Source organism: Rattus norvegicus, chromosome 13, assembly GCF_021556685.1.
Source record: "Rattus norvegicus strain SHRSP/BbbUtx chromosome 13, alternate assembly SHRSP_T2T, whole genome shotgun sequence".
Classification (NCBI taxonomy): domain Eukaryota; kingdom Metazoa; phylum Chordata; class Mammalia; order Rodentia; family Muridae; genus Rattus; species Rattus norvegicus.
The window spans coordinates 85,943,017-85,959,359 of NC_141546.1; the positions used below are offsets into that span (position 1 = coordinate 85,943,017).

At 56.6% G+C, this 16,343-nt stretch overlaps 2 long non-coding RNA genes and 7 other non-coding genes across 9 annotated transcripts; 4 read left to right on the plus strand and 5 right to left on the minus strand.

The window, feature by feature from the left end:
- Positions 1–457: 457 nt before the first annotated feature.
- Positions 458–540, plus strand: Trnal-cag11 (transfer RNA leucine (anticodon CAG) 11). The gene has a single exon. It is a non-coding gene; the product is annotated as a tRNA-Leu (tRNA).
- An 868-nt stretch (positions 541–1,408) lies between these two features.
- Trnag-gcc (transfer RNA glycine (anticodon GCC)) lies at positions 1,409–1,479 on the plus strand. Its single transcript has one exon. It is a non-coding gene; the product is annotated as a tRNA-Gly (tRNA).
- A 1,685-nt stretch (positions 1,480–3,164) lies between these two features.
- Positions 3,165–6,593, minus strand: LOC148001753 (uncharacterized). Its single transcript, XR_015636145.1, has 4 exons — positions 6,346–6,593; positions 5,798–5,972; positions 4,953–5,010; positions 3,165–3,620 (listed from the first exon to the last, which is right to left on the minus strand). It is a non-coding gene; the product is annotated as an uncharacterized LOC148001753 (long non-coding RNA).
- A 1,262-nt stretch (positions 6,594–7,855) lies between these two features.
- Positions 7,856–7,927, minus strand: LOC134481659 (transfer RNA glutamic acid (anticodon CUC)). The gene has a single exon. It is a non-coding gene; the product is annotated as a tRNA-Glu (tRNA).
- A 431-nt stretch (positions 7,928–8,358) lies between these two features.
- Positions 8,359–8,430, minus strand: LOC134481660 (transfer RNA glycine (anticodon UCC)). The gene has a single exon. It is a non-coding gene; the product is annotated as a tRNA-Gly (tRNA).
- Positions 8,431–8,896: 466 nt separating this feature from the next.
- Positions 8,897–8,968, minus strand: LOC134481661 (transfer RNA aspartic acid (anticodon GUC)). Its single transcript has one exon. It is a non-coding gene; the product is annotated as a tRNA-Asp (tRNA).
- Positions 8,969–9,544: 576 nt separating this feature from the next.
- On the plus strand, positions 9,545–9,627 carry LOC134481682 (transfer RNA leucine (anticodon CAG)). Its single transcript has one exon. It is a non-coding gene; the product is annotated as a tRNA-Leu (tRNA).
- An 864-nt stretch (positions 9,628–10,491) lies between these two features.
- Positions 10,492–10,562, plus strand: Trnag-gcc (transfer RNA glycine (anticodon GCC)). The gene has a single exon. It is a non-coding gene; the product is annotated as a tRNA-Gly (tRNA).
- Positions 10,563–12,242: 1,680 nt separating this feature from the next.
- LOC148001755 (uncharacterized) lies at positions 12,243–15,671 on the minus strand. Its single transcript, XR_015635611.1, has 4 exons — positions 15,424–15,671; positions 14,876–15,050; positions 14,031–14,088; positions 12,243–12,698 (listed from the first exon to the last, which is right to left on the minus strand). It is a non-coding gene; the product is annotated as an uncharacterized LOC148001755 (long non-coding RNA).
- Positions 15,672–16,343: the final 672 nt, after the last annotated feature.

A 16,343-nucleotide genomic window follows, 5' to 3' on the forward strand; every position in this document is an offset into this window, starting at 1 on the left:
CCCCGAAACCCGGCGTCAACACCAGGACCCCGACCCGCAGCCCCGCCAGACCACCGTGTCGCCGGACCCCTGTCCCCGCCGGGCTGGAGACCCGGCCTCTAAGCCACGGTGCCGAGTGCGAGTGGTTGCGGGCAACACTCGCCGTGTCAGGACGAGAGGCTGGTGCCACACACCCGGGCCGCCCTGCGTGCTGTGGGGACAGACAGGGGGCCTGCAGGCCGGGGATCCGGCCCGGGACCTGGAGGTACTCTGGCGCCTAGCAGCGTCCCGTCGTCGGTGCTCTTCTGGCAAGGTAAAGTTCGGCGGGCGAGGCCCGCAGCTCGAGCACCCAGACGCGGCCAGACGAGGCCAGACGGGCGCCTGCCCCGGCGCGCCGTCCGCTGAAGCCCGCTTGCGCGCGCCTGGGCGCCGGTCGCCGGTCGCCTGCGAGGCGAGCGGTCTACGCCCCAGACCTGCTGTCAGGATGGCCGAGCGGTCTAAGGCGCTGCGTTCAGGTCGCAGTCTCCCCTGGAGGCGTGGGTTCGAATCCCACTCCTGACAAGCTTGCCTTTTGACACTCCACCGCACTCCATCCCACCGCGAAAGACCCGACTCCGAAGCCTTCCCTCACAGACCTGCATCTGCAGGAGAGCCCTCCCCTCAACACCAACCAACCTCTGCCGTTGGGGAGCGGGGGCGGGGGGTGGTCGTGTTGCGTCGGGTGGGAGAAGGTCGAGTGAGTAGGAGATAGGACCTGAGCACCCGGGTGACCAGCCAGCCGGGTGCCAGCGCCTTCTGTCCACAGCAAACCTCTGGGGGCCCCGAGTTTCAATCCAGCACACCGAAGCCCTGGCCTCCTCGAAGGACCCTGTGCCCGCACTACAACAAGCTCTCCTCGCTCGCTTCCCACGAGTGTGCACACACCAGACACGCGCCAGGAGCGCGCGTAGGAGCGCGCCAGATACGTGCCAGTCAGTGGCTTCCAGGCGAGGCGAGGTACACACCCCACGACCTCAGCTAGAGGCCTGGACACTCCTCGTCCCCTCTGTCTGACCCAATTGGCCTCTCCTGACCGCTGATCCATCCATCTTTCCACCCATGCATCATTCCATCCATGAGTCCTTCCGAACAACCAGATATACAACAATGGAACCGTCCGACCGACCGTCCGTCCGTCTGTCCGTCCCTGCGTGCATCCACGCAAACAAAGGTCCATCCATCTATCTATCCATCGATCTATCGATCCATGCATCGATCCATGCATCGATCCATCCATCCATCCATCCATCCTTCCATCCATCCATCCATCCATCCATCCATCCATCCATCCATCCATCCATCCAGGCGGGCAGCCAGCATTCGGAGCTAGGGTTCCTGGAGTGGCAGCAAGGGCAGGCTGTGAGAGCATCAGGTAGTAAGTGTGTTCAGGGCATGGGTGGTTCAGTGGTAGAATTCTCGCCTGCCACGCGGGAGGCCCGGGTTCGATTCCCGGCCCATGCAGAGTCCAGTCCCTTTTGGTCCTCACGCGCACCTTCCCTTCGCCCACCCTGGGCCGCACAGGGACAATCAATCACAGGACACTCCAGTGTGTCAACTCTACAGTGCTGCCAAACACCGCTTCACTTCTCCTATCTGTGTCTTCAGTGTGCCACAGCACCACTGTCCGCGCCCTCCAACCTACACACTCACCTGTGCACATCTCTCACTTTGCCATCCCATACACTCCTCCCTCTCTGCTCAGTCGATGCACTCCGCGCCTAAGCGCCTAAGCGCCTCCGAGCATGTGCACAGAAACACAGAGAGGGAGAGAGAGAGACTGTCTCTTCCCAGAGAAACTGTTCTCTCTCTCTTTTATCTCTCTCTCTCTCTCTCTCTCTCTCTCTCTCTCTCTCTCTCTCTCTCACCCACACACACACACAAACACACACACAGATATGGAAGAAGGGAAGACAGACACAGAATACTCCCTCCCATGCGCGCCCATGCCCTTAGATTCCCTCATTCAGAGAGAAGAGTAAGAGAGAGACATAGAGGAAGAGAGGCACACACAAAGAGCACACACAGAGAGAAACGAAAGAAAGAGGGACAAACACACACTCGCCTGCGCACGCACGCATAACACGGACTCCAGAGGCACAAGGGCACACAGTTGATTCCATGTTCCTCCATGCTAAGCCCTCCCTCACTGAACGGTCCCTCAGTGACCAATACTGATGTGTACCCATGGTTGTTATGCTGCTGCTGCTGCTGCTGCTGCTGCTGCTGCTGCAGCTCCTGCTGCTGCTGCTGCTGCAGCTCCTGCTGCTGCTGCTGCTGCTGCAGCTCCTGCTGCTGCTGCTGCTGCTGCTGCCGCCACCGCCGCCGCCGCCACCGCCAGTGGGAATGGTGATGATGATGATGGGCTTGGTGGAACAGGCTGCTTGACCCATCTCCAGGGTCCTATACCCATTTTTGAGTAAAGACCAGGACCAAAACTTAATTGTGCTGGCTCTTGTTGTGATCAACCTCTGTGACCGAAGGTAAATTGGGGCGAGAATGGCTTATTTCTTCTTATAGCTCATGAGTACCACCCTGGGAGAAGTGGGGAGGACTGGAGGCGGGAGGGGGTGTGTTGGTATGGGTGGTGTGGTGTAAAGGATCTGAGGGCTTCGTGGTTGGTGGACCCAGAGGCAGGAACTTATGCAGAAGCTGTGCATGAGTTCAGCCTCTTCATTCTCTTATCCACCCCAGGACCACCTGCCTGGCGATTGGCACCATTCAGCCATCCCAGCCCATCCCCACCCCCACTCTCCTGCTGGTCACTTGGGGATCCAGACAACCATATCCCCCACACTTGGCTATACCCAGCACCTGAGGAGGGAATCTCCCCGATTCAAAGTCCCTCTTCCCAGATGTGCGCTGGTTTATGCCAACTTGACCAGAACAGACCAGCACAGTTGAGCCCCTTCCAACCTGGCACACAAACGGTTCCCTCATTGTGCCAGAACCTTTTCTTTCCTGCTCTGCCCCAGGAGCTCATCTGAATGCGATCCTCACCATATGAATATGCGCGACCTTTGTCCAACAGTCTATAACCATTCAAACCTTCAAGATCGTCTCCTTAAAACACCCAGAGACTCTTATCGAGGTCAAAGCCCCAATCCCTCCTCAAACCCCTGGTAGTTTAACTGTGTAGACTGTTGGCTCCTTGAATAACATTTTTTTTTCCTTTCGAGATAAACACGAGGGGAGCAAAGAAGAATCAGGGTACAGGCACAAAACTAAAAGCAAATCAAAACCGACGTCTAATTCTCAAATCCCATAGTCTCACGTCTTGTTTTCGCTTGCTCTGTTGTGAGCTGCAAAAGGCTCCAAGGGTCCCTTGGAGCATAGGCAGTGTGTCTGTCTGCTGTGGATCCTTTGGCTCCGTGGGCTCCAAGCCAGGCTGCTTCTCTCCTTAGCGGTTGTCCCTCGGTAGGGATGTCTCCAAGACTCTCACCTCCAAAGGTGACACAGCCTAGGCTGTGCTCTCTTTAGGGCCTCTGCCCCTGACACGGGGGGAGCCAAGCCTGGGCTGCTCCCAGGGACACGGCCCCCCTCCTGTTTTGTGGCTTCTTCTTTCTTCTGCCCTGTTTTTCTTCCACCCTTTCAACACCCTCATACTAGAGAAGAGAGAAAAGGGGTTAAAGAGATAAGGACAGGTTCCCAGAATGAGACCCTGGCCAGGAGGGCAACGTTCTACTTACACTACTTCCCGCTGATTGAGGGAGCCAATTTCTCTGGGAGAGTTCAATATTGGTTGTCAGGATTTCCATGTTGTTACTGCTACTTCTACTGCTTCTGCTACGACTGACACTATTGTCCTCCTCCTCCTCGTCCTCTTCCTCCTCTGCCTCCAGCTCTTCCTCCTCTTCCTCCTCCTCCGCCTCCTCCACTTCTTCCTCCTCCTCTTCCTTCTCCCCCTCTTCCTCCACCTCCTCTCCCTCCTCTTTGTTTTCCTGCTGCTCCTCCTCCTCCACTTACTCCTCCTCCTCCTCTTCCTCATTTTCCTCCTCCTCCTCTTCCTTCTCCCCCTCTTCCTCCTCCTCCTCCTCCTTTTTCTCCTCCTCCTCCTGCCGCTGCTGCTGCTCCCCTTCCTCCACTTTCTCCTCCTCCTCCTTCTCCTCCTCCTCCCCCTTCTCCTCTTCCTCCTCCTCCCTCTCCTCTTCCTCCTCCTGCTGCTGGGATTGCTGCTCCCCTTCCTCCACTTTTTCCTCCTCCTCCTCCTCCTCTTCCTCCTCCTCCTCTTCCTCCTCCTCCTCCTCATCCTCATCCCCCTCCTCCTTGGACAAATCCATTGTGCAAAAATATTTCATAAACCTTGATTCCAGAAACAAACAAACAACAACACACCCTGCTCTTTGGGCCCTAACAGTCGCCCAATATTTCAGCAGCTGCCAAAATCCTGCCGGTGCAAGAGCACATCATGGACAGCAGCCCCTTAGCCCCACACCTGGCATGAAAGGGATCTCTCTGGTGGGTTTTTGTTTTTTGTTGTTGTTGTTGTTGTTTTGGGTTTGTTTGTTTTATTTTTATTTTTTGGTTCTTGTTGTTGTTGTTTTAGATCCATGATTCCAAAATGGTCACTACACCTTTCTGTGTCACTGGGGCTCCCAGTCCAACTGGTCCTGCACCTTCACTAATGTCCTCTATCAGCTTCCCCTTCCTGGACTCCAGTCCTGCCGAGCATCCCAGCTCCTCACCTGCTCCCAGTGATCCCTCCCTTCATGCGTTCCATCCATCCCAGCCTGGCTGGCTCCTGCACATTCTCAAATGCCTGACTAGCGTGAGATGCAGTCTAGGCACCTATGCAACACAGCATCTGTATGTTGACCTTCAGGAAATACTCCCAGAGGGTTTCACCCGGGTCATGCTGCTGTCTCGTTAATCATGGCTACTTTCTCAGCTCCAGTTGAACAACATCAATGATTGTCCACGCTGAGGCGAGGTCTCACCTTGGTGGATCCAGTCTCCTGCTCATTAGTCACAGATGATTCTCCAGCCCGGGCTGACCTGGAACACAGATTCTTAACTCAGAACACCGAATGGCCCCAGCAGAGTCTATCAGGGACTCCCAAGCTGCCCTCTGAGTGGGTGTGGGATGGGATGAAAATGAAAACAACCTCATGAGCACCACCTCAGTCTGGTCATCTGCATGGCTCTCAAGACTCCCTTCCAAGCTCCCTCAGGAGAGCACAGAGAGCTCGGGACCTCCAACTTGGAGCCTTTCCAGCCCAGAGGTCAAAGTCCCTCCACGATCCCCAAAGAGGTAGCTCATCAGGTCTGTCCCAGTAATGCCCCACTCCTGGTACCGATTTCAGTCCGAGCTAGACTTTGTAAGCTTGTGATCAGACGCTGTGGCTAAAAGCAACTTGGACAGAGAAGAGTTGATCTCGCCTTAAGGCTGCCACCTAAGTCCCTCCCAGAGGGAAGCCCCAGTAGGAGCCCAGAAGCAGGAAGCCATGCAGAAGTTGTCCGTGGTGGGCTTTTCCCTCCAGGCTGGCTTGCTGCTCCTGCTTTCTTCACAGCTCCAAGAGGAATGTGGATATGCTTTGCAGACAGCACAGATGTCCCGCCTCAACGAACTGAACTGAACCTCCCTCCAACTGCCAGCCCCAGAACATCATACTTATTCATCGTCACACAAAACTTGTTGGATCTCTTCTTTTTCCTCTGCCGAGGAGGCTAAAACAGGTTCCCCCGCATCCCAAAGCCCCCAGCCCTGTGTACATATTTCATGAAGGAAAACATCAGGTCCCTGCAACTTTCCTCCTAACTGTGTACTGTTGGCAGTACCTACTTGAGAATGCCAAAGGTTCTGGGTGCTCCAGGACCCTCTTGTGACCCCAGAAGTAGCGCCAAATCTGCAAAGCCCCCTCGTCCAAACAACCACATAGTTGAGAGGAGAGCATCTCCGTCTTCTACAAGGATGTCTTCAGCGTCAAAGAACTTGCTGAAAACAACCGATGCCTACCCTAGAGACAGTGAAAAACAACGATTTCGTTGTTGTTTTTTTGTTTTACTCTAGGTATCACGAGTGCACCGGAATTCCAGGACGCCAGAACACCTGCGCGGGAGTGTCAGGTCCTGACTTCAACACCCCAACCCCAACACCCACACCATCGCTACCTTCAGTGGGCTGCTCCGCAGCCAGCCATCGCTGACTGGTCCGGACCCTACCGCGCAGACTTTGCCAGCAGGCGCATGCTAGTGTGATCCTCCTCTGGACGAAGCCCAAGCAGAACAGAGGCACATGCGGATCTTTGCGATCCGCAAGCTCCCCACTCCCACACCCACCCTCACCCCGTCCCCACGCCCCTGTTGGGACACCTGCTGGCGAAGGCTTGCCTGCTGTCTGTTTGGCGCAGCCTCCTCCTCTCGCCCGGCGGCTGCCCGGGGACCGGCCGAACAGTCCCTTCCCGGATGCCCTTAGACTCTGGTGCCTCCCGGTGCCCACGAACCGGAGCCCTTCAGGTGGCAGAAGTGGGCTGGAGTCCGGTCCGGATAAGCATTGTCTGGGCTGCCCCCAGGATCTGCTGGCACTCTCACAAGGCTGCTAGCCATTGAGGTGGAGCTCAGTCCCCAGCTCAGCGCTCAGAATCCGACACTGTTTCCGCGCTGCCTGGCAGGGTCAAGGCGGAGGGATCCGGGCAGGGAGTGATTACCGGTGTGCCAAGGTTACTTTACTGATTCACATCCGCCACTGCAGCAGGCGACACAAGGGTCCTGAGAAACGGTGGCATTACGACCGCCCGCCACGGCCTCTGCTCGACTTAAACCGCCCTTGGGGGCTTTCTGGGAAATCCTGGCTCGCGACGCCCACTGTCGGTCCCTGGGAAGCTGGGTGCGAGAACCAAGCCAGGTGCTTCTGGCTCTGCCGGGAGCATCTGGTTCTCAATAAAACCTGCCCACAGGAACCCCTTCCGATCCTGCAAACATCCCCCTCTCGGTGCCACCACCACCGCCAAGCCCAGCACCAGCACCGTATTCCATTCACCTATAGATTTTCTACCTCCTAAAGATTTTACAAGAACATAAAACAAACAAAAAAAAATGTGTGTATGTGTGTTCTTCAGTATATACTATCACACATATTTATACATGTTTGTATCTATACATACATCATATATAAACAAGTCTAATGTGCGTGCGTGTGTGTGCGTGTGTGTGTGTGTGCGTGTGTGTGTGTGTGTGTGAAATGAAAGAATTCGCTACCGATGTTTGAACTGGACGCTCCTTTGTGACTATTTCGGAAAGCTCACTGGGACCACCCTGTCATGCACGCGATGCACGCTAGGCGTGTCAATCAGGTGATACAGGTTATGCATTCGAGGTAGGTGCGACAGGAGGAGCGGGCTAGCCAGAGGGTTTGTTGGAGAGGTAAGAGCAGGCGATCAGGAGATGGAGTGGTGTTGAGATTCCCTCGGTGGACGAGTGTTTGTGATCCGGGCGGTGTGTGAGAAAGCTCGGCTTGTGATGGTGGCAGGTGAGAGGTCTGGGCTCCAGGGCAAGCAAGGAGTCTGAGCTGGGGAAGTGCAAAGTTGGCGTGTGGTGTCAGAGAGGCTGGTCCGGGATGTTAAGGTAGGCATGGTGCAGCCAGGGAGACTCTTAGGCAGAAGACGGTTCTGTGGTACTGGGTGATGGGTTTCTGGAAAGAAAGAGGAAAAGGGAAAGGGGGTGGAGGGAGAGTGAGAGAGAGAGAGAGAGAGAGAGAGAGAGAGAGAGAGAGAGAGAGAGAAATATGGAGGGGAGATGTGGAGTTGTGGTCTTGGTCTGTGTAGCTCATGTACAAACAAAAGGGTCACTCAAAAGGGGTCAGGGTGGTGAGGTGGGAAGTGGAGGGACTAAGAAGAGAGGCTTCCCTGACCGGGAATCGAACCCGGGCCGCGGCGGTGAGAGCGCCGAATCCTAACCACTAGACCACCAGGGAGCGTGGGTCCCATGCTCACGGCTATCAACTCCTGGAAACAGACAGACACACACCCTCTCGGCCACCAGGGCAGACATGCTGCCTGCCTGCCGGCCTGCCCGCCTGCCCGTCTCCTCATACCCGGCCGCCTGATGCATGCTAAGGCCTTAGGAGGCTGGCGTTCTCGATTCTCTCTTGGCCCTGGCCCTGGCCCTGGCGCTGGGCTGCCACTTGCCCCCTGGCCTCTGCCGCTTCCACAGCCATCACGGTGCGACTTCGGGGACTAGAAACTTGCCCCTGCCGCTTCTCCTCCCGGTGCCCACTACCTGAAAAGGTCTGGCGCTTTCCGATCTTCCCTGCCTACAGTAGAGCCTGGGCCCCAGCTCGGCGGAGCCAGGCAGGGCCCGGGTGGGCGCGTCCTGGGTGAGGACCTTGGCAAAAGTTGGGCACGCTGCGTTGGCCGGGAATCGAACCCGGGTCAACTGCTTGGAAGGCAGCTATGCTCACCACTATACCACCAACGCCGCACAGCCGGACCCACACCCCCACGTCGCCGCCGACTGCCACCACACGGCGCCCAGCGCCCTCGACGCCGCCTACCTCTTACTTGCCTGCGCACCGCACGCACGCACGGGGGACGCCCCAACCACGAACACACCCACGGCTCCTCCTCTCCGCGCTCTTCCTCGGCCTCCCACGCGCGCCTCTCACATGTTCACGCCTTTCCAATGGGGCGCTCCCGTCTCCTGGCTGCTGCAAGACGGCGCGCTAGCCCAGGCCAGTGCGCCAGGGACCGCTCCCGGCAGGCCGCCACCCTGAGCGGCCTGGGCGCCGGTGCAGTCGGCAGAAAAGGGGTTTGAGGGCTCCGGAGAGGCTTTGCTGGAGATTATGGGGCTCGGCGGGCTGACGTGGGTCTGGGTCTGCGCGTGGGGCGTGGGTGGAAGGGCTAGCGCCCGCGGGCCACCTAGGTGTCCAAAAAGGACATCATGTCTCCCCGTCGGGGAATCGAACCCCGGTCTCCCGCGTGACAGGCGGGGATACTCACCACTATACTAACGAGGACGACGACAGCCACAAACACACGCACTCCGTGCCCGTCTACCACGCCAGGGAAGAACCACAGGCGTCCGTCTCCCCCAACGACCACCTCTTGCTCTGCACTGCACCGCAACCCAAAAGACCCCGAAACCCGGCGTCAACACCAGGACCCCGACCCGCAGCCCCGCCAGACCACCGTGTCGCCGGACCCCTGTCCCCGCCGGGCTGGAGACCCGGCCTCTAAGCCACCGGTGCCGAGTGCGAGTGGTTGCGGGCAACACTCGCCGTGTCAGGACGAGAGGCTGGTGCCACACACCCGGGCCGCCCTGCGTGCTGTGGGGACAGACAGGGGGCCTGCAGGCCGGGGATCCGGCCCGGGACCTGGAGGTACTCTGGCGCCTAGCAGCGTCCCGTCGTCGGTGCTCTTCTGGCAAGGTAAAGTTCGGCGGGCGAGGCCCGCAGCTCGAGCACCCAGACGCGGCCAGACGAGGCCAGACGGGCGCCTGCCCCGGCGCGCCGTCCGCTGAAGCCCGCTTGCGCGCGCCTGGGCGCCGGTCGCCGGTCGCCTGCGAGGCGAGCGGTCTACGCCCCAGACCTGCTGTCAGGATGGCCGAGCGGTCTAAGGCGCTGCGTTCAGGTCGCAGTCTCCCCTGGAGGCGTGGGTTCGAATCCCACTCCTGACAAGCTTGCCTTTTGACACTCCACCGCACTCCATCCCACCGCGAAAGACCCGACTCCGAAGCCTTCCCTCACAGACCTGCATCTGCAGGAGAGCCCTCCCCTCAACACCAACCAACCTCTGCCGTTGGGGAGCGGGGGCGGGGGGTGGTCGTGTTGCGTCGGGTGGGAGAAGGTCGAGTGAGTAGGAGATAGGACCTGAGCACCCGGGTGACCAGCCAGCCGGGTGCCAGCGCCTTCTGTCCACAGCAAACCTCTGGGGGCCCCGAGTTTCAATCCAGCACACCGAAGCCCTGGCCTCCTCGAAGGACCCTGTGCCCGCACTACAACAAGCTCTCCTCGCTCGCTTCCCACGAGTGTGCACACACCAGACACGCGCCAGGAGCGCGCGTAGGAGCGCGCCAGATACGTGCCAGTCAGTGGCTTCCAGGCGAGGCGAGGTACACACCCCACGACCTCAGCTAGAGGCCTGGACACTCCTCGTCCCCTCTGTCTGACCCAATTGGCCTCTCCTGACCGCTGATCCATCCATCTTTCCACCCATGCATCATTCCATCCATGAGTCCTTCCGAACAACCAGATATACAACAATGGAACCGTCCGACCGACCGTCCGTCCGTCTGTCCGTCCCTGCGTGCATCCACGCAAACAAAGGTCCATCCATCTATCTATCCATCGATCTATCGATCCATGCATCGATCCATGCATCGATCCATCCATCCATCCATCCATCCTTCCATCCATCCATCCATCCATCCATCCATCCATCCATCCATCCATCCAGGCGGGCAGCCAGCATTCGGAGCTAGGGTTCCTGGAGTGGCAGCAAGGGCAGGCTGTGAGAGCATCAGGTAGTAAGTGTGTTCAGGGCATGGGTGGTTCAGTGGTAGAATTCTCGCCTGCCACGCGGGAGGCCCGGGTTCGATTCCCGGCCCATGCAGAGTCCAGTCCCTTTTGGTCCTCACGCGCACCTTCCCTTCGCCCACCCTGGGCCGCACAGGGACAATCAATCACAGGACACTCCAGTGTGTCAACTCTACAGTGCTGCCAAACACCGCTTCACTTCTCCTATCTGTGTCTTCAGTGTGCCACAGCACCACTGTCCGCGCCCTCCAACCTACACACTCACCTGTGCACATCTCTCACTTTGCCATCCCATACACTCCTCCCTCTCTGCTCAGTCGATGCACTCCGCGCCTAAGCGCCTAAGCGCCTCCGAGCATGTGCACAGAAACACAGAGAGGGAGAGAGAGAGACTGTCTCTTCCCAGAGAAACTGTTCTCTCTCTCTTTTATCTCTCTCTCTCTCTCTCTCTCTCTCTCTCTCTCTCTCTCTCTCTCACCCACACACACACACAAACACACACACAGATATGGAAGAAGGGAAGACAGACACAGAATACTCCCTCCCATGCGCGCCCATGCCCTTAGATTCCCTCATTCAGAGAGAAGAGTAAGAGAGAGACATAGAGGAAGAGAGGCACACACAAAGAGCACACACAGAGAGAAACGAAAGAAAGAGGGACAAACACACACTCGCCTGCGCACGCACGCATAACACGGACTCCAGAGGCACAAGGGCACACAGTTGATTCCATGTTCCTCCATGCTAAGCCCTCCCTCACTGAACGGTCCCTCAGTGACCAATACTGATGTGTACCCATGGTTGTTATGCTGCTGCTGCTGCTGCTGCTGCTGCTGCTGCTGCAGCTCCTGCTGCTGCTGCTGCTGCAGCTCCTGCTGCTGCTGCTGCTGCAGCTCCTGCTGCTGCTGCTGCTGCTGCTGCCGCCACCGCCGCCGCCGCCACCGCCAGTGGGAATGGTGATGATGATGATGGGCTTGGTGGAACAGGCTGCTTGACCCATCTCCAGGGTCCTATACCCATTTTTGAGTAAAGACCAGGACCAAAACTTAATTGTGCTGGCTCTTGTTGTGATCAACCTCTGTGACCGAAGGTAAATTGGGGCGAGAATGGCTTATTTCTTCTTATAGCTCATGAGTACCACCCTGGGAGAAGTGGGGAGGACTGGAGGCGGGAGGGGGTGTGTTGGTATGGGTGGTGTGGTGTAAAGGATCTGAGGGCTTCGTGGTTGGTGGACCCAGAGGCAGGAACTTATGCAGAAGCTGTGCATGAGTTCAGCCTCTTCATTCTCTTATCCACCCCAGGACCACCTGCCTGGCGATTGGCACCATTCAGCCATCCCAGCCCATCCCCACCCCCACTCTCCTGCTGGTCACTTGGGGATCCAGACAACCATATCCCCCACACTTGGCTATACCCAGCACCTGAGGAGGGAATCTCCCCGATTCAAAGTCCCTCTTCCCAGATGTGCGCTGGTTTATGCCAACTTGACCAGAACAGACCAGCACAGTTGAGCCCCTTCCAACCTGGCACACAAACGGTTCCCTCATTGTGCCAGAACCTTTTCTTTCCTGCTCTGCCCCAGGAGCTCATCTGAATGCGATCCTCACCATATGAATATGCGCGACCTTTGTCCAACAGTCTATAACCATTCAAACCTTCAAGATCGTCTCCTTAAAACACCCAGAGACTCTTATCGAGGTCAAAGCCCCAATCCCTCCTCAAACCCCTGGTAGTTTAACTGTGTAGACTGTTGGCTCCTTGAATAACATTTTTTTTTCCTTTCGAGATAAACACGAGGGGAGCAAAGAAGAATCAGGGTACAGGCACAAAACTAAAAGCAAATCAAAACCGACGTCTAATTCTCAAATCCCATAGTCTCACGTCTTGTTTTCGCTTGCTCTGTTGTGAGCTGCAAAAGGCTCCAAGGGTCCCTTGGAGCATAGGCAGTGTGTCTGTCTGCTGTGGATCCTTTGGCTCCGTGGGCTCCAAGCCAGGCTGCTTCTCTCCTTAGCGGTTGTCCCTCGGTAGGGATGTCTCCAAGACTCTCACCTCCAAAGGTGACACAGCCTAGGCTGTGCTCTCTTTAGGGCCTCTGCCCCTGACACGGGGGGAGCCAAGCCTGGGCTGCTCCCAGGGACACGGCCCCCCTCCTGTTTTGTGGCTTCTTCTTTCTTCTGCCCTGTTTTTCTTCCACCCTTTCAACACCCTCATACTAGAGAAGAGAGAAAAGGGGTTAAAGAGATAAGGACAGGTTCCCAGAATGAGACCCTGGCCAGGAGGGCAACGTTCTACTTACACTACTTCCCGCTGATTGAGGGAGCCAATTTCTCTGGGAGAGTTCAATATTGGTTGTCAGGATTTCCATGTTGTTACTGCTACTTCTACTGCTTCTGCTACGACTGACACTATTGTCCTCCTCCTCCTCGTCCTCTTCCTCCTCTGCCTCCAGCTCTTCCTCCTCTTCCTCCTCCTCCGCCTCCTCCACTTCTTCCTCCTCCTCTTCCTTCTCCCCCTCTTCCTCCACCTCCTCTCCCTCCTCTTTGTTTTCCTGCTGCTCCTCCTCCTCCACCTACTCCTCCTCCTCCTCTTCCTCATTTTCCTCCTCCTCCTCTTCCTTCTCCCCCTCTTCCTCCTCCTCCTCCTCCTTTTTCTCCTCCTCCTCCTGCCGCTGCTGCTGCTCCCCTTCCTCCACTTTCTCCTCCTCCTCCTTCTCCTCCTCCTCCCCCTTCTCCTCTTCCTCCTCCTCCCTCTCCTCTTCCTCCTCCTGCTGCTGGGATTGCTGCTCCCCTTCCTCCACTTTTTCCTCCTCCTCCTCCTCCTCTTCCTCCTCCTCCTCTTCCTCCTCCTCCTCCTCATCCTCATCCCCCTCCTCCTTGGACAAATCCATTGTGCAAAAATATTTCATAAACCTTGATTCCAGAAACAAACAAACAACAACACACCCTGCTCTTTGGGCCCTAACAGTCGCCCAATATTTCAGCAGCTGCCAAAATCCTGCCGGTGCAAGAGCACATCATGGACAGCAGCCCCTTAGCCCCACACCTGGCATGAAAGGGATCTCTCTGGTGGGTTTTTGTTTTTTGTTGTTGTTGTTGTTGTTTTGGGTTTGTTTGTTTTATTTTTATTTTTTGGTTCTTGTTGTTGTTGTTTTAGATCCATGATTCCAAAATGGTCACTACACCTTTCTGTGTCACTGGGGCTCCCAGTCCAACTGGTCCTGCACCTTCACTAATGTCCTCTATCAGCTTCCCCTTCCTGGACTCCAGTCCTGCCGAGCATCCCAGCTCCTCACCTGCTCCCAGTGATCCCTCCCTTCATGCGTTCCATCCATCCCAGCCTGGCTGGCTCCTGCACATTCTCAAATGCCTGACTAGCGTGAGATGCAGTCTAGGCACCTATGCAACACAGCATCTGTATGTTGACCTTCAGGAAATACTCCCAGAGGGTTTCACCCGGGTCATGCGGCTGTCTCGTTAATCATGGCTACTTTCTCAGCTCCAGTTGAACAACATCAATGATTGTCCACGCTGAGGCGAGGTCTCACCTTGGTGGATCCAGTCTCCTGCTCATTAGTCACAGATGATTCTCCAGCCCGGGCTGACCTGGAACACAGATTCTTAACTCAGAACACCGAATGGCCCCAGCAGAGTCTATCAGGGACTCCCAAGCTGCCCTCTGAGTGGGTGTGGGATGGGATGAAAATGAAAACAACCTCATGAGCACCACCTCAGTCTGGTCATCTGCATGGCTCTCAAGACTCCCTTCCAAGCTCCCTCAGGAGAGCACAGAGAGCTCGGGACCTCCAACTTGGAGCCTTTCCAGCCCAGAGGTCAAAGTCCCTCCACGATCCCCAAAGAGGTAGCTCATCAGGTCTGTCCCAGTAATGCCCCACTCCTGGTACCGATTTCAGTCCGAGCTAGACTTTGTAAGCTTGTGATCAGACGCTGTGGCTAAAAGCAACTTGGACAGAGAAGAGTTGATCTCGCCTTAAGGCTGCCACCTAAGTCCCTCCCAGAGGGAAGCCCCAGTAGGAGCCCAGAAGCAGGAAGCCATGCAGAAGTTGTCCGTGGTGGGCTTTTCCCTCCAGGCTGGCTTGCTGCTCCTGCTTTCTTCACAGCTCCAAGAGGAATGTGGATATGCTTTGCAGACAGCACAGATGTCCCGCCTCAACGAACTGAACTGAACCTCCCTCCAACTGCCAGCCCCAGAACATCATACTTATTCATCGTCACACAAAACTTGTTGGATCTCTTCTTTTTCCTCTGCCGAGGAGGCTAAAACAGGTTCCCCCGCATCCCAAAGCCCCCAGCCCTGTGTACATATTTCATGAAGGAAAACATCAGGTCCCTGCAACTTTCCTCCTAACTGTGTACTGTTGGCAGTACCTACTTGAGAATGCCAAAGGTTCTGGGTGCTCCAGGACCCTCTTGTGACCCCAGAAGTAGCGCCAAATCTGCAAAGCCCCCTCGTCCAAACAACCACATAGTTGAGAGGAGAGCATCTCCGTCTTCTACAAGGATGTCTTCAGCGTCAAAGAACTTGCTGAAAACAACCGATGCCTACCCTAGAGACAGTGAAAAACAACGATTTCGTTGTTGTTTTTTTGTTTTACTCTAGGTATCACGAGTGCACCGGAATTCCAGGACGCCAGAACACCTGCGCGGGAGTGTCAGGTCCTGACTTCAACACCCCAACCCCAACACCCACACCATCGCTACCTTCAGTGGGCTGCTCCGCAGCCAGCCATCGCTGACTGGTCCGGACCCTACCGCGCAGACTTTGCCAGCAGGCGCATGCTAGTGTGATCCTCCTCTGGACGAAGCCCAAGCAGAACAGAGGCACATGCGGATCTTTGCGATCCGCAAGCTCCCCACTCCCACACCCACCCTCACCCCGTCCCCACGCCCCTGTTGGGACACCTGCTGGCGAAGGCTTGCCTGCTGTCTGTTTGGCGCAGCCTCCTCCTCTCGCCCGGCGGCTGCCCGGGGACCGGCCGAACAGTCCCTTCCCGGATGCCCTTAGACTCTGGTGCCTCCCGGTGCCCACGAACCGGAGCCCTTCAGGTGGCAGAAGTGGGCTGGAGTCCGGTCCGGATAAGCATTGTCTGGGCTGCCCCCAGGATCTGCTGGCACTCTCACAAGGCTGCTAGCCATTGAGGTGGAGCTCAGTCCCCAGCTCAGCGCTCAGAATCCGACACTGTTTCCGCGCTGCCTGGCAGGGTCAAGGCGGAGGGATCCGGGCAGGGAGTGATTACCGGTGTGCCAAGGTTACTTTACTGATTCACATCCGCCACTGCAGCAGGCGACACAAGGGTCCTGAGAAACGGTGGCATTACGACCGCCCGCCACGGCCTCTGCTCGACTTAAACCGCCCTTGGGGGCTTTCTGGGAAATCCTGGCTCGCGACGCCCACTGTCGGTCCCTGGGAAGCTGGGTGCGAGAACCAAGCCAGGTGCTTCTGGCTCTGCCGGGAGCATCTGGTTCTCAATAAAACCTGCCCACAGGAACCCCTTCCGATCCTGCAAACATCCCCCTCTCGGTGCCACCACCACCGCCAAGCCCAGCACCAGCACCGTATTCCATTCACCTATAGATTTTCTACCTCCTAAAGATTTTACAAGAACATAAAACAAACAAAAAAAAATGTGTGTATGTGTGTTCTTCAGTATATACTATCACACATATTTATACATGTTTGTATCTATACATACATCATATATAAACAAGTCTAATGTGCGTGCGTGTGTGTGCGTGTGTGTGTGTGTGCGTGTGTGTGTGTGTGTGTGAAATGAAAGAATTCGCTACCGATGTTTGAACTGGACGCTCCTTTGTGACTATTTCGGAAAGCTCACTGGGAC